The following is a 10,266-nucleotide window of genomic DNA, read 5'->3' on the forward strand; positions in this document are numbered from 1 at the left end:
GTTTCAAGCAGCAGTCACCGCAGCGGTAGCAGCTGCCATGTCACAGATCAATAACTCGAGTACTAATGGCTCGGGATCTGGCACACACCTATCCAACCATGGCGAGAGTCATGGACCACCTCGAGAATGCACCTATAAGGACTTCACTAATGCCAAGACCCGAATGTTTTATGGTACTGGTGGTGTGATGGCCCTGAGGCAATGGATTGAAAGGACGGAGGCAGTCTTTGAAATCTGCTCCTGTCCCAAGCACAGCAAGGTCAAATTTGCAACTTTCACCCTTCTCGATAAAGCTTTAACTTGGTGGAATGGCCACGTTAAAGTACTTACCCTAATCATGGCAAACTCCATAAGCTGGGAGAGCTTGAAGGCCATGATGATGAGAGAATACTGCCCACGGGGAGAGATTCAAAAGCTTGAACACGAGCTATGGACTCTCGGAATGGTGGGTACCGACATCGCTACTTATACCAACAGATTCTGCGAGCTGGCAATCCTTTGTCCAGATATGATTGCTCCCGAGAGCAAGAAAATAGAAAGGTACATCTGGGGACTGACGCCCCAAATGCGGTCAAGCGTGTTAGCTTCTAAACCTGACACCTTTGAAAGTGCTAAGGAACTGGCACAATCTCTGATCGACTACGGAGGTCATCAGAACTCAACCACCTCTGCACCAGCACCACAGAAAGGAAACAACAACAGCAACAACTACAACAACGACAACAACAACAACAACAACCAGGGCAGGAAGAGAGCGTGGATTAAAGGGAAGGGTGGGTCTTCCCAAGAATCCGCAAAGAAACAACTGGTTTCGGTAAATGCTGCCACTGTACCTGCTACAGCCCCTACAAATACCTACCCAACAAGGCCTTATATAGGTAACCTCCTAAAATGCACCAAATGCAATTACCACCACCATGGACCTTGTCGAGAAATGCAGTGCGCCAACTGCAACAGGAAAGGACACACAGCCCGTTTCTGCAAGGAAACCGCGAAGCCGATCACTCAAGTTCCCGGTGCGGGTGTAGGGCAGGCTTGCTATGGTTGTGGCGAGGTGGGCCACTACAAGAGGAACTGTCCTAAGGCAGCAGGCACCGGAGGTGTGGGACGAGTTTTGGCAATAGGCCACGACGAAGCTGTAGCTGACCCAACTATAGTTGCTGGTACGTTCCTTCTCGATAATTCATACGCATGCATATTATTCGATAGTGGAGCGGAGAGAAGCTTCGTGAGTCAAAACTTTATTCATTTACTTAAACCTAAACCTAGCAAGTTAGAAAAATCATTCACTATAGAGATGGCCAATGGAAAAACCGAAAACACAAATTGCATATACATGGGTTGTACGTTAACATTAGACGGCCATTCTTTCCCAATCAACCTCATGCCGGTTCAAATTAAAAGTTTCGACGTCATAGTCGGCATGGATTGGTTGAGTCTTCTTAGCGCCGACATCATGTGCTTTGAGAAAGCAGTCCGTCTTAACCTCCTTAACAACGAAACATTAGTTATCTACGGCGACAAATCTAGTACAAACCTTCGCATCATTTCGTGCATCCAAGCTCGAAAGTGCTTGCGGAAGGACTATCGAGCATTCCTAGCGCACATCGTCGATACAAGTCAAGAACTAAAGTACATCAAGAGCATCTCGGTAGTACGCGACTTTCCCGATATATTTCCAGAAGAACTACCGGGATTACCACCGCAACGCCAAGTCGAGTTCAGAATCGACTTAATTCCAGGAGCTACCCCAGTAGCGAAGTTGCCTTATCGTCTTGCACTAGCAGAGATGCAGGAACTTTCCAGTCAACTTAATGAACTCCTTCACAAAGGATTCATAAGACCAAGTTTCTCACCTTGGGGAGCACCGGTCTTGTTTGTAAAGAAGAAAGACGGATCGTTCCGTATGTGCATCGACTACAGAGAACTGAACAAACTTACTGTCAAGAACCGCTATCCTCTACCCCGTATCGACGACCTATTCGATCAACTTCAAGGGGCAAACTACTTCTCCAAAATAGATCTACGATCCGGATATCACCAATTACGAGTTCTAGAGGGGGACATTCCAAAGACAGCTTTCGGAACTCGTTATGGACACTACGAATTCGTGGTGATGCCGTTCGGATTAACCAATGCACCAGCAGTATTTATGGACCTAATGAATAGGGTATGCCGCCCTTACTTGGATCAGTTTGTCATCGTCTTTATCGATGATATACTTATCTACTCTCGAAGTGAGGAAGAGCATAGTCAACACCTACGAAAAGTCCTAGAAACACTACGAACGGAGAAACTCTATGCGAAGTTCTCTAAATGCGAATTTTGGATTCGAAGAGTCGAATTTTTAGGCCACGTTGTTAGCGAGAAAGGTATACACGTGGACCCCTCCAAAATTAAGGCTATTGAGAACTGGTCGGCACCAAAGACACCTACAGAAATTCATCAATTTCTAGGTCTAGCTGGCTACTATCGCAGATTCATAAAGAACTTTTCGAGCATTGTGAAACCTCTTACTACATTAACCCAGAAAGGTGTGGCCTTTGACTGGGAAGCGAAACAAGAGAAGGCATTCTAGACACTAAGGCAGGCCTTGTGCACCGCACCGATACTATCCCTCCCCGAAGGGATAGAAGACTTCGTAGTGTATTGCGATGCTTCAAATCAAGGACTTGGTTGTGTTCTTATGCAAAGAGGGAAGGTTATCGCTTATGCCTCCCGACAGCTTAAGACACACGAAGTGAACTATACGAAACACGATCTCGAATTAGGAGCAGTGGTATTTGCTCTGAAGATCTGGAGGTACTACTTATACGGAACAAAGAGTACTATTTTCACCGATCACAAGAGCCTTCAACACATTTTTGATCAGAAGGAACTCAACATGCGACAACGACGATGGGTTGAGTTACTGAATGACTACGAATGCGAAATTCGTTATCATCCTAGCAAGGCCAACGTAGTAGCCGACGCCCTCAGTCGAAAGGAATACACTGGCCGGAGGGTCAAATCTCTAACCATGACTATCCATTCCCACCTATCCACACAAATTAAGGAGGCACAAATGGAAGCTTTGCAACCTGAAAATGTGGCAGGTGAATCCCTGCGAGGTATGGAGAAGAATCTAGAAGTCAAGGGTGGCGGAGCCTACTATCTCATGGACCGAATCTGGACCCCAAAACATGGTGGTTTCATAAACATAGTCATGACTGAGGCCCACAACTCAAGATATTCCGTTCACCCGGGTTCAGATAAAATGTATCTAGATCTTAAGAAACTGTACTGGTGGCCTATCATGAAAGCAGAAATTGCTACCTTCGTGAGTAAATGTCTTACTTGCGCTAAGGTTAAGGTCGAGTATCAGAAACCATCAGGATTACTACAACAACCAGAGATACCAGAATGGAAATGGGAGCGGATTACTATGGACTTCATAACCAAGTTACCCAAGACGACAAGTGGACTCGATACCATATGGGTCATCGTCGACAGACTGACCAAATCCGCGCATTTCCTACCCATCAAAGAGACTGACAAAATGGAGAAGCTTACAAGAACTTACTTGCGGGAAGTAGTGCGACTGCATGGTGTTCCGATATCTATTATCTCCGATCGAGATAGTAGATTCACTTCAAGGTTCTGGCAATCACTACAAAGTTCCCTGGGAACTAGGCTGGACATGAGTACAGCCTACCACCCACAGACAGACGGACAAAGTGAGAGAACAATACAAACTTTAGAAGACATGCTGAGAGCCTGCGTAATTGACTTTGGAAAGGCATGGGATATGCATTTACCCCTTGTCGAATTTTCATACAACAATAGTTATCATACAAGCATAAAAGCTGCTCCGTTTGAAGCCCTCTATGGTCGAAAGTGCAGATCCCCTCTGTGCTGGACTGAAGTTGGCGATACCCAGTTAGCTAGAGGAAGAGTTCCTGAAAGCAGTCTCACCGGTCCGGAGATCATACGTGAAACAACAGAGAAGATCGTTCAGATTCGTGAACGATTGAAAGCCTCAAGAGACCGACAGAAAAGCTACGCTGACCAAAGGAGGAAACCTTTGGAATTCCAGGTAGGAGACCACGTCTTATTAAAGGTCTCACCGTGGAAGGGTTTAATACGATTTGGAAAGCGTGGGAAACTAAATCCAAGATACATAGGGCCTTTCAAGATTCTTGCCAGAATCGGCCCTGTGGCTTACAAGCTTAACCTACCGCGCGAACTTAGTAACATCCATCCAACCTTCCACGTCTCAAACTTGAAAAAGTGTCTGTCTGACGAGACCCTTGTTATTCCACTCGACGAGATCGAGATCAACGAGAGCCTCAACTTTGTGGAAGAACCAGTAGAAATCATGGACCGAGAGGTCAAACAAACAAAACAAAGTCGCATACCCATCGTGAAGGTTCGCTGGAACGCCAAGCGGGGTCCCGAATTCACATGGGAACGCGAAGATCAGATGAAACAAAAGTACCCTCATCTCTTTCATGTTCACTAGTATCTTTACTACTTTAAATTTCGGGACGAAATTTTCTCTAACAGGGGGATGATGTGACAACCTGATATTTCAACTCTTTGTAACGACCAAAATGGGTCAAGTATTGTAACCACTTTTGAGTAATAAAATTTACTTTCAAAATAAAATGTACAAATAGTTCTATTTAATTTCCTTCTATGATTAAATTTCTTTGAACCATGATCGTACGTGAAAAGAACGCCCAAATCCGACTTCATATAGCGAAGTTATGATTTTTCCAAGTTCGGCTTAGCAACAGATAGCTAAAAACTCGAATCGGAAATCGAGCGACTTTTGGCCGGAATGACCTAAACGAGAATCGAAGGTCTCGACATTAGTATACCAGCGGTAAAAAGTCTGGCAAAAACCGACATCGGATAAAGAAGTTATGAATTTTCAAAGAAATTCCTTAAACACGATGGGTTTTTAATAAATAATAAAAAAATAATTTCGTAATTTGCCGACGGAGTCTAAACGAAAGTTGTAGAGCGTAGTCTCACCTATGCGAGGATATAAAGACCATCGAAAACGGAGTTCGTATGAAGAAGATATGAATTTTTTAAATTTATTAAATAAATTAATTATTTATTTTAATCAAAATTCGGATATTATCCGAAGGGGAGTCAGCGTCCTCATCCGAGGTACGCGCTGCGTACCCCTGTACGCCCTGCGTAACCGAGAGGATTGGCCTCTGATCGTCCACGTCGCACTATCCGAGGAATCCGACCCGTCCGAAGCTCCGACTCGTCCGACCCGCCGTCCCATCCGACTCGCGTACCCAGCAACCCGTCCCATCCGAAGCCGAGGCAGTCGAGGCTTCGGTCATGGATGACGTACGCGTACGCGCTGCGTACGAGCGTACGCCCCGCGTACCGAGGCAGACCAGCCTTACTATAAATAGGATGCGAGGGCTTCCAAGAAAAGGGCTCATTTCTCTCCTCTCTCTCAGAACCTTGCCTCATTTTCCGTGTCCGTTCAAACCCGAAGCTCTGGCCTTTTTGGCTCAAGTCCCGAAGGTCGATTTTACTCCCGAGATTCCCGAGAATCCCGAGGAAAATCCGTTTCCCGAGACGAAACTCTGCCCGGTTTTCCATCTTGCTATCTTCAAACTTTCAAGTGAGTTTCATACCCCTTAATCAACCTTTTTAAATATTCTAAATGCTTTTATATGCTTTCAAGGGGGGGGGGGATTACAAGTAAAACACACGAGTATTATCGTGTGTTACATAAAGAAACTCTTTTATATGCTGTTATATATTCAAATCACATGCGATTTATAAACTTTTAAAGGAACATATATATATATATATATATATATATATATATATATATATATATATATATATATATATATAACATATGTTACAATAGCATATATCTTTTGAAATATAAATTTGTTGAAATACATGTATAAACTAAACTTTTCTTAGATTATTCTTGTCTATCTTAGACTCTACACCAAAAATCTATGCTTTCATAATCAAGTGATTTCTTTTCTAGGTATTTCTAAACAAACAAGACACACTTTTAGAAAACTATAATAGGTATAGTTTTACGAACAGATTTATAACTCTTATGTACTAGAAACATAAATTTCAAGAAGTTTACTTTCGTATACAAGAACAAACGTAACATTTTAACAAGTAGATCTGTTTTTATACCACGGTTTTGTGAGACACTAACTTCATGTACGTTCGAGTACACATTTCAAGTCATGTATTATATACCAGAATCCCTTGGAGGGGGAGCATGGTGTTTGTGTATAGATCTATACGGGCTTGACAACCCGCGTCCTGACTGTTAGCTGCAGTCCACCGTTTGGGGTGACAAACGTCATAACATTCCAACGCCTGAAGAACGTTGTGTATAGACATTCCGAGTCAATAGTATGGTTATAAAACTCACAAGGGGTATTAAAAATGCATTGAATTACAAGGTTTTCAAACTCATTGGTTATTTTACATTTACATACATTTTGGAAACAAACATTGGTCTTGAGTGAAGGCTACTTTTATACTAGTAGAAAATATAAGATTTTCTAAACACAAACAAACAAAGATAAAACATTTCATTTCATTCAAACATTGTCACTTAAATACTTATGAAATTCACCAGCTTAAATGCTGATCTACTCTTTCAAAATTACTTGTATGTCCCAGGGAATCAGTAATTTCAGGTATTCATTTCGCTTTTGATGAAGGGATGCTGCGGCGCCAGTTTAATCTCGTATTTTGACATCATATTGTAATTGAGTTTTGAGCATGTAACTTTTGACAAATGTAAACTTTCAGTTATATATATGATGGTTGTATTGCTTTCTTTACTATGTATTCATTTGTTACGTTACCACATGAAGTCATCCGCCCCCGAACGTTTCCGCCGTTCAGGTTTGGGGTGTGACATTTCATAACAAGTTTTACAAATCAAAGACACATTAATACTTATGAATTCACCAGATTTTGGGCTGATACTCGCTTTCAAAATAACTTGTATACTCAGGTCACAAATAGACAGGTACGACGACCAGGTTTGTGAAGACGGAGCAATCCAGACTCGTCCTATTATGATTATTCATGTTATTGTTGTATATTATGAAAGAACACACTTGTAATTAAAATTATACTATTAATGCAATGGATGATGTTGTTGCTTGTTTACTACTTTACATTGTTGTGATATGTTACATGACGTCCTCCGCCCCAGAACGTTTCCGCCGTTCTCGGTTTTGGGGTGTGATAGATTGGTATCAGAGCATTGTTTATAGTGAATATAGTATATAAACCCATAAAAGATATACTAACTATAAATACATTAGGATTAAAATACTCTGACCAATATTTTATACTTTAAATAATAAAATATTTAATTAAGTATACGTGCCTGCATTCATACTAAAATCAGTGTCTCTAGGACAGTACAAAAGAATTACAATTGTTGGGCAGCACAAGTAGACTTAGAGACATATAGTCAAAACTGGGAAGGTATAGCCTGATCAACAATATTATCCGAGGGTTGACTAGCATGTGCCTAAGTGTAGTTGTGAGGTTGCAACTAGTCTAAAGTCTTACCAACAATACCACAATGAGAACAATAGAACATAAACATAAAATACCATAGGGGTGTTTTGTGTTACTATAATTACTTACTTGAGAACTAAAAAGGATCTTCATTACTAAGTTGATAGTTGCTAAGTGGATACATTAAGGCTATATGTAACTAGGATGTTATAGACTTGGAATCTGTGAAATTTTTGCTTTAGCCCTATTCCTTGTGAATTTGGAGTTAAGGTCACTTATTCGAAGGCCTATCTTGTGTTGATTACATATCACTGGTATGCACTTTACAAATAGGGATGTAACTAATGAAGATTTTCGAATAATTATCTAGAGGGTTTGTCTAATAATTATTTCCTTACCTCAATTACCGCGTAGATAACACGGCTGGACTGCATCCCCACGGCAACCCGTACCTTCCGAATGAAGTCATTGATGGATGGTTTGGAGAAGAACCAGAGAATGATCATCCGATTCCTTTGAATGATCACCATGCTGAAGACCTCACGGATGATGACAACTCCGAACCTGAAGCTGAGAACCTACCCCAAGTAGCTCCCATTCCAAATCCTAACCCTCATTCGGCTTTTCATTGCCCGACGCCTCCTTGGGTAGAATGCTTGGAAACATGGAGCCAAGGACAGCCCATGCCATTTAATGGAGACCGAAGCTTTTATGACCTGAGCAATAGAGGCTCAGTAGACAGAATCTTGCAAATTCTAGGCCGCAGAGTGGCCCGAAATGAGATTCAAGACAGGACAGCCCTACATCAAATCACAGAAGTTGCCGCCAATGCAAGAATGCATACCCTTCGCACCATTCATCTGGAAGATTCTCATAAGAGATCTGAAAGAGACCATAAAACCCTGCTTCAAGCACTGGCTGAATCACGAGCCGACGTCATAGAACTCTGAGTACGCCAGAGGGTGTACGAAAGACACTTGCTTGATATGGAACATGAACTGGCTGAGCTAAGAGTTCACTAGAGGGATGATCGTCACCAGTAGGAGATACTTTACTTTCCTTCTTGTTTTAAAGAACCGTGTTCCTGTCTATGTCCTATGTGGCATTTTCTATGAAACTGCCTTGTACTCTAGGTACTTTTTAGTTAGGCCTTTATGCGGCCAAAACTTTTGCTACTCCATATATGATGTAAGACGTTCTTCAAGGTCAAAATTCTTTGAATTTGTACATGTTAAACATCGATGAGGTTGACAGGCGGCTATCTTCCGTGTCACGTTCTTGTTCAAATACTCTCATCATACTTTCATTGGAGTCTATCCAAAACATACTTTATTCAAGTCATTGGACTATAGAAATTTACTCCGAAGACATTTCCAAGTCTCTTTCAGTGGTTGGATCATATTACCCACCAACCTATAGTACCTCGGTGCGAACGATAAACGTCTTGAGACTAGTCTACGAACTTACTTCTACTCCTTACTACGACTGCATCATAGGGATGTAGGTCAAACCTTCGAGAACATACTTTTACTCTTTCATTGAACAATCGACGTACATCCACGGTCAATAGTAGCCTTTATTAGGAAATTTTAGTTCATTGAAAAAGATTCGTAAGAAGATTATTGTCATGATTTTGCTCGCTTATACATTCCCGAGTTATATATAACGAAGACCTGGTAGACAATAGAATGTGAGATTTCTAATGTAGTTTCTTTTCCTCGTTGGGATGTGGGACTAGAGTAGAATCACACATTTTATCATCCGCCCCGTCTTGGTTATATCATAACGTGTACGAGCTAAGTTTTCATGTATAATAACTCCTCTCTTGGCCTGAATCAAAATGATACAAGAACCGTCCAGACAGTTTAATGATTACTTAGCCACAGAATGAAAATACCAAGCTTCTCGCCTTTGGGATCTCTGTTCTTATTCTTCAAGAAGACGGACTTCAGAGGGTGCGATCATAACAGCACTAATGCACCGGATCCCATTAGAACTCCGCAGTTAAGCATGCATGGGCGAGAGTAGTACTAGCATGGGTGACATTTGGGAAGTCCTCATGGTGCAGACCTCAACATGACTTCCATTATAATTCATCACTCTCTGACTCGCAAAGAGAAATCAGTTGACCAACCGCAAGGAATGACGTACCTTTCAGAAATGAACCTAAGATCCGAATATCACCAATTACAAGTGTTAGTGAAGGGTGTCCCGAGGACAATCTTCCAAACTCGATGCAAACACTACGATTCCGTAGTGATACCTCTCGGATAAGATCAATACACCCGTAATATTCATGAACTTAATGAATAGGGTACGCAATTCTTATTTGGATCAGTTCGTCACTGTCTTTTAAATGACTTACTTATCTACTCTCGTAGTAAGAAGGAAATCATAAAGAGCATCTACAACAAACCATGGAAACATTACGATCAGAGAAGCTTTACATGAAGTTCTCTGAAATGCGAATTTTTAGATTTGAAGAGTCGAATTCCTAAGACACATTACCAGTAATGTGGGAATTCTTGAGGACCCTGCTAAAAATCAAAACCGCTGAGAATTGGCCAGCACCGAGGATGCCGACAGGAATTCGCCAAATTCTAGGTCTCGCTGACGTACTGTCGACAGTTCATTCAGAATTCCTCGCGGATTTCGAAACCTCTTATGACTTTGACTCAGAAGGGAGTGGCCCTTGACTGGGAAGAAAAGCAAGAGGAAGAAAACCTAGGA

General features: G+C 41.8%; 1 pseudogene; it reads left to right on the forward strand.

Moving 5' to 3' along the window:
- Positions 1–9,489: 9,489 nt before the first annotated feature.
- LOC145049081 (5S ribosomal RNA) lies at positions 9,490–9,607 on the forward strand (annotated as a pseudogene).
- The last annotated feature ends 659 nt before the right edge of the window (positions 9,608–10,266 follow it).

The sequence above is a fragment of the Lactuca serriola genome, chromosome 4 (assembly GCF_051521515.1).
Source record: "Lactuca serriola cultivar US96UC23 chromosome 4, Lser_US96UC23_V15, whole genome shotgun sequence".
Taxonomy (NCBI): Eukaryota; Viridiplantae; Streptophyta; class Magnoliopsida; order Asterales; family Asteraceae; genus Lactuca; species Lactuca serriola.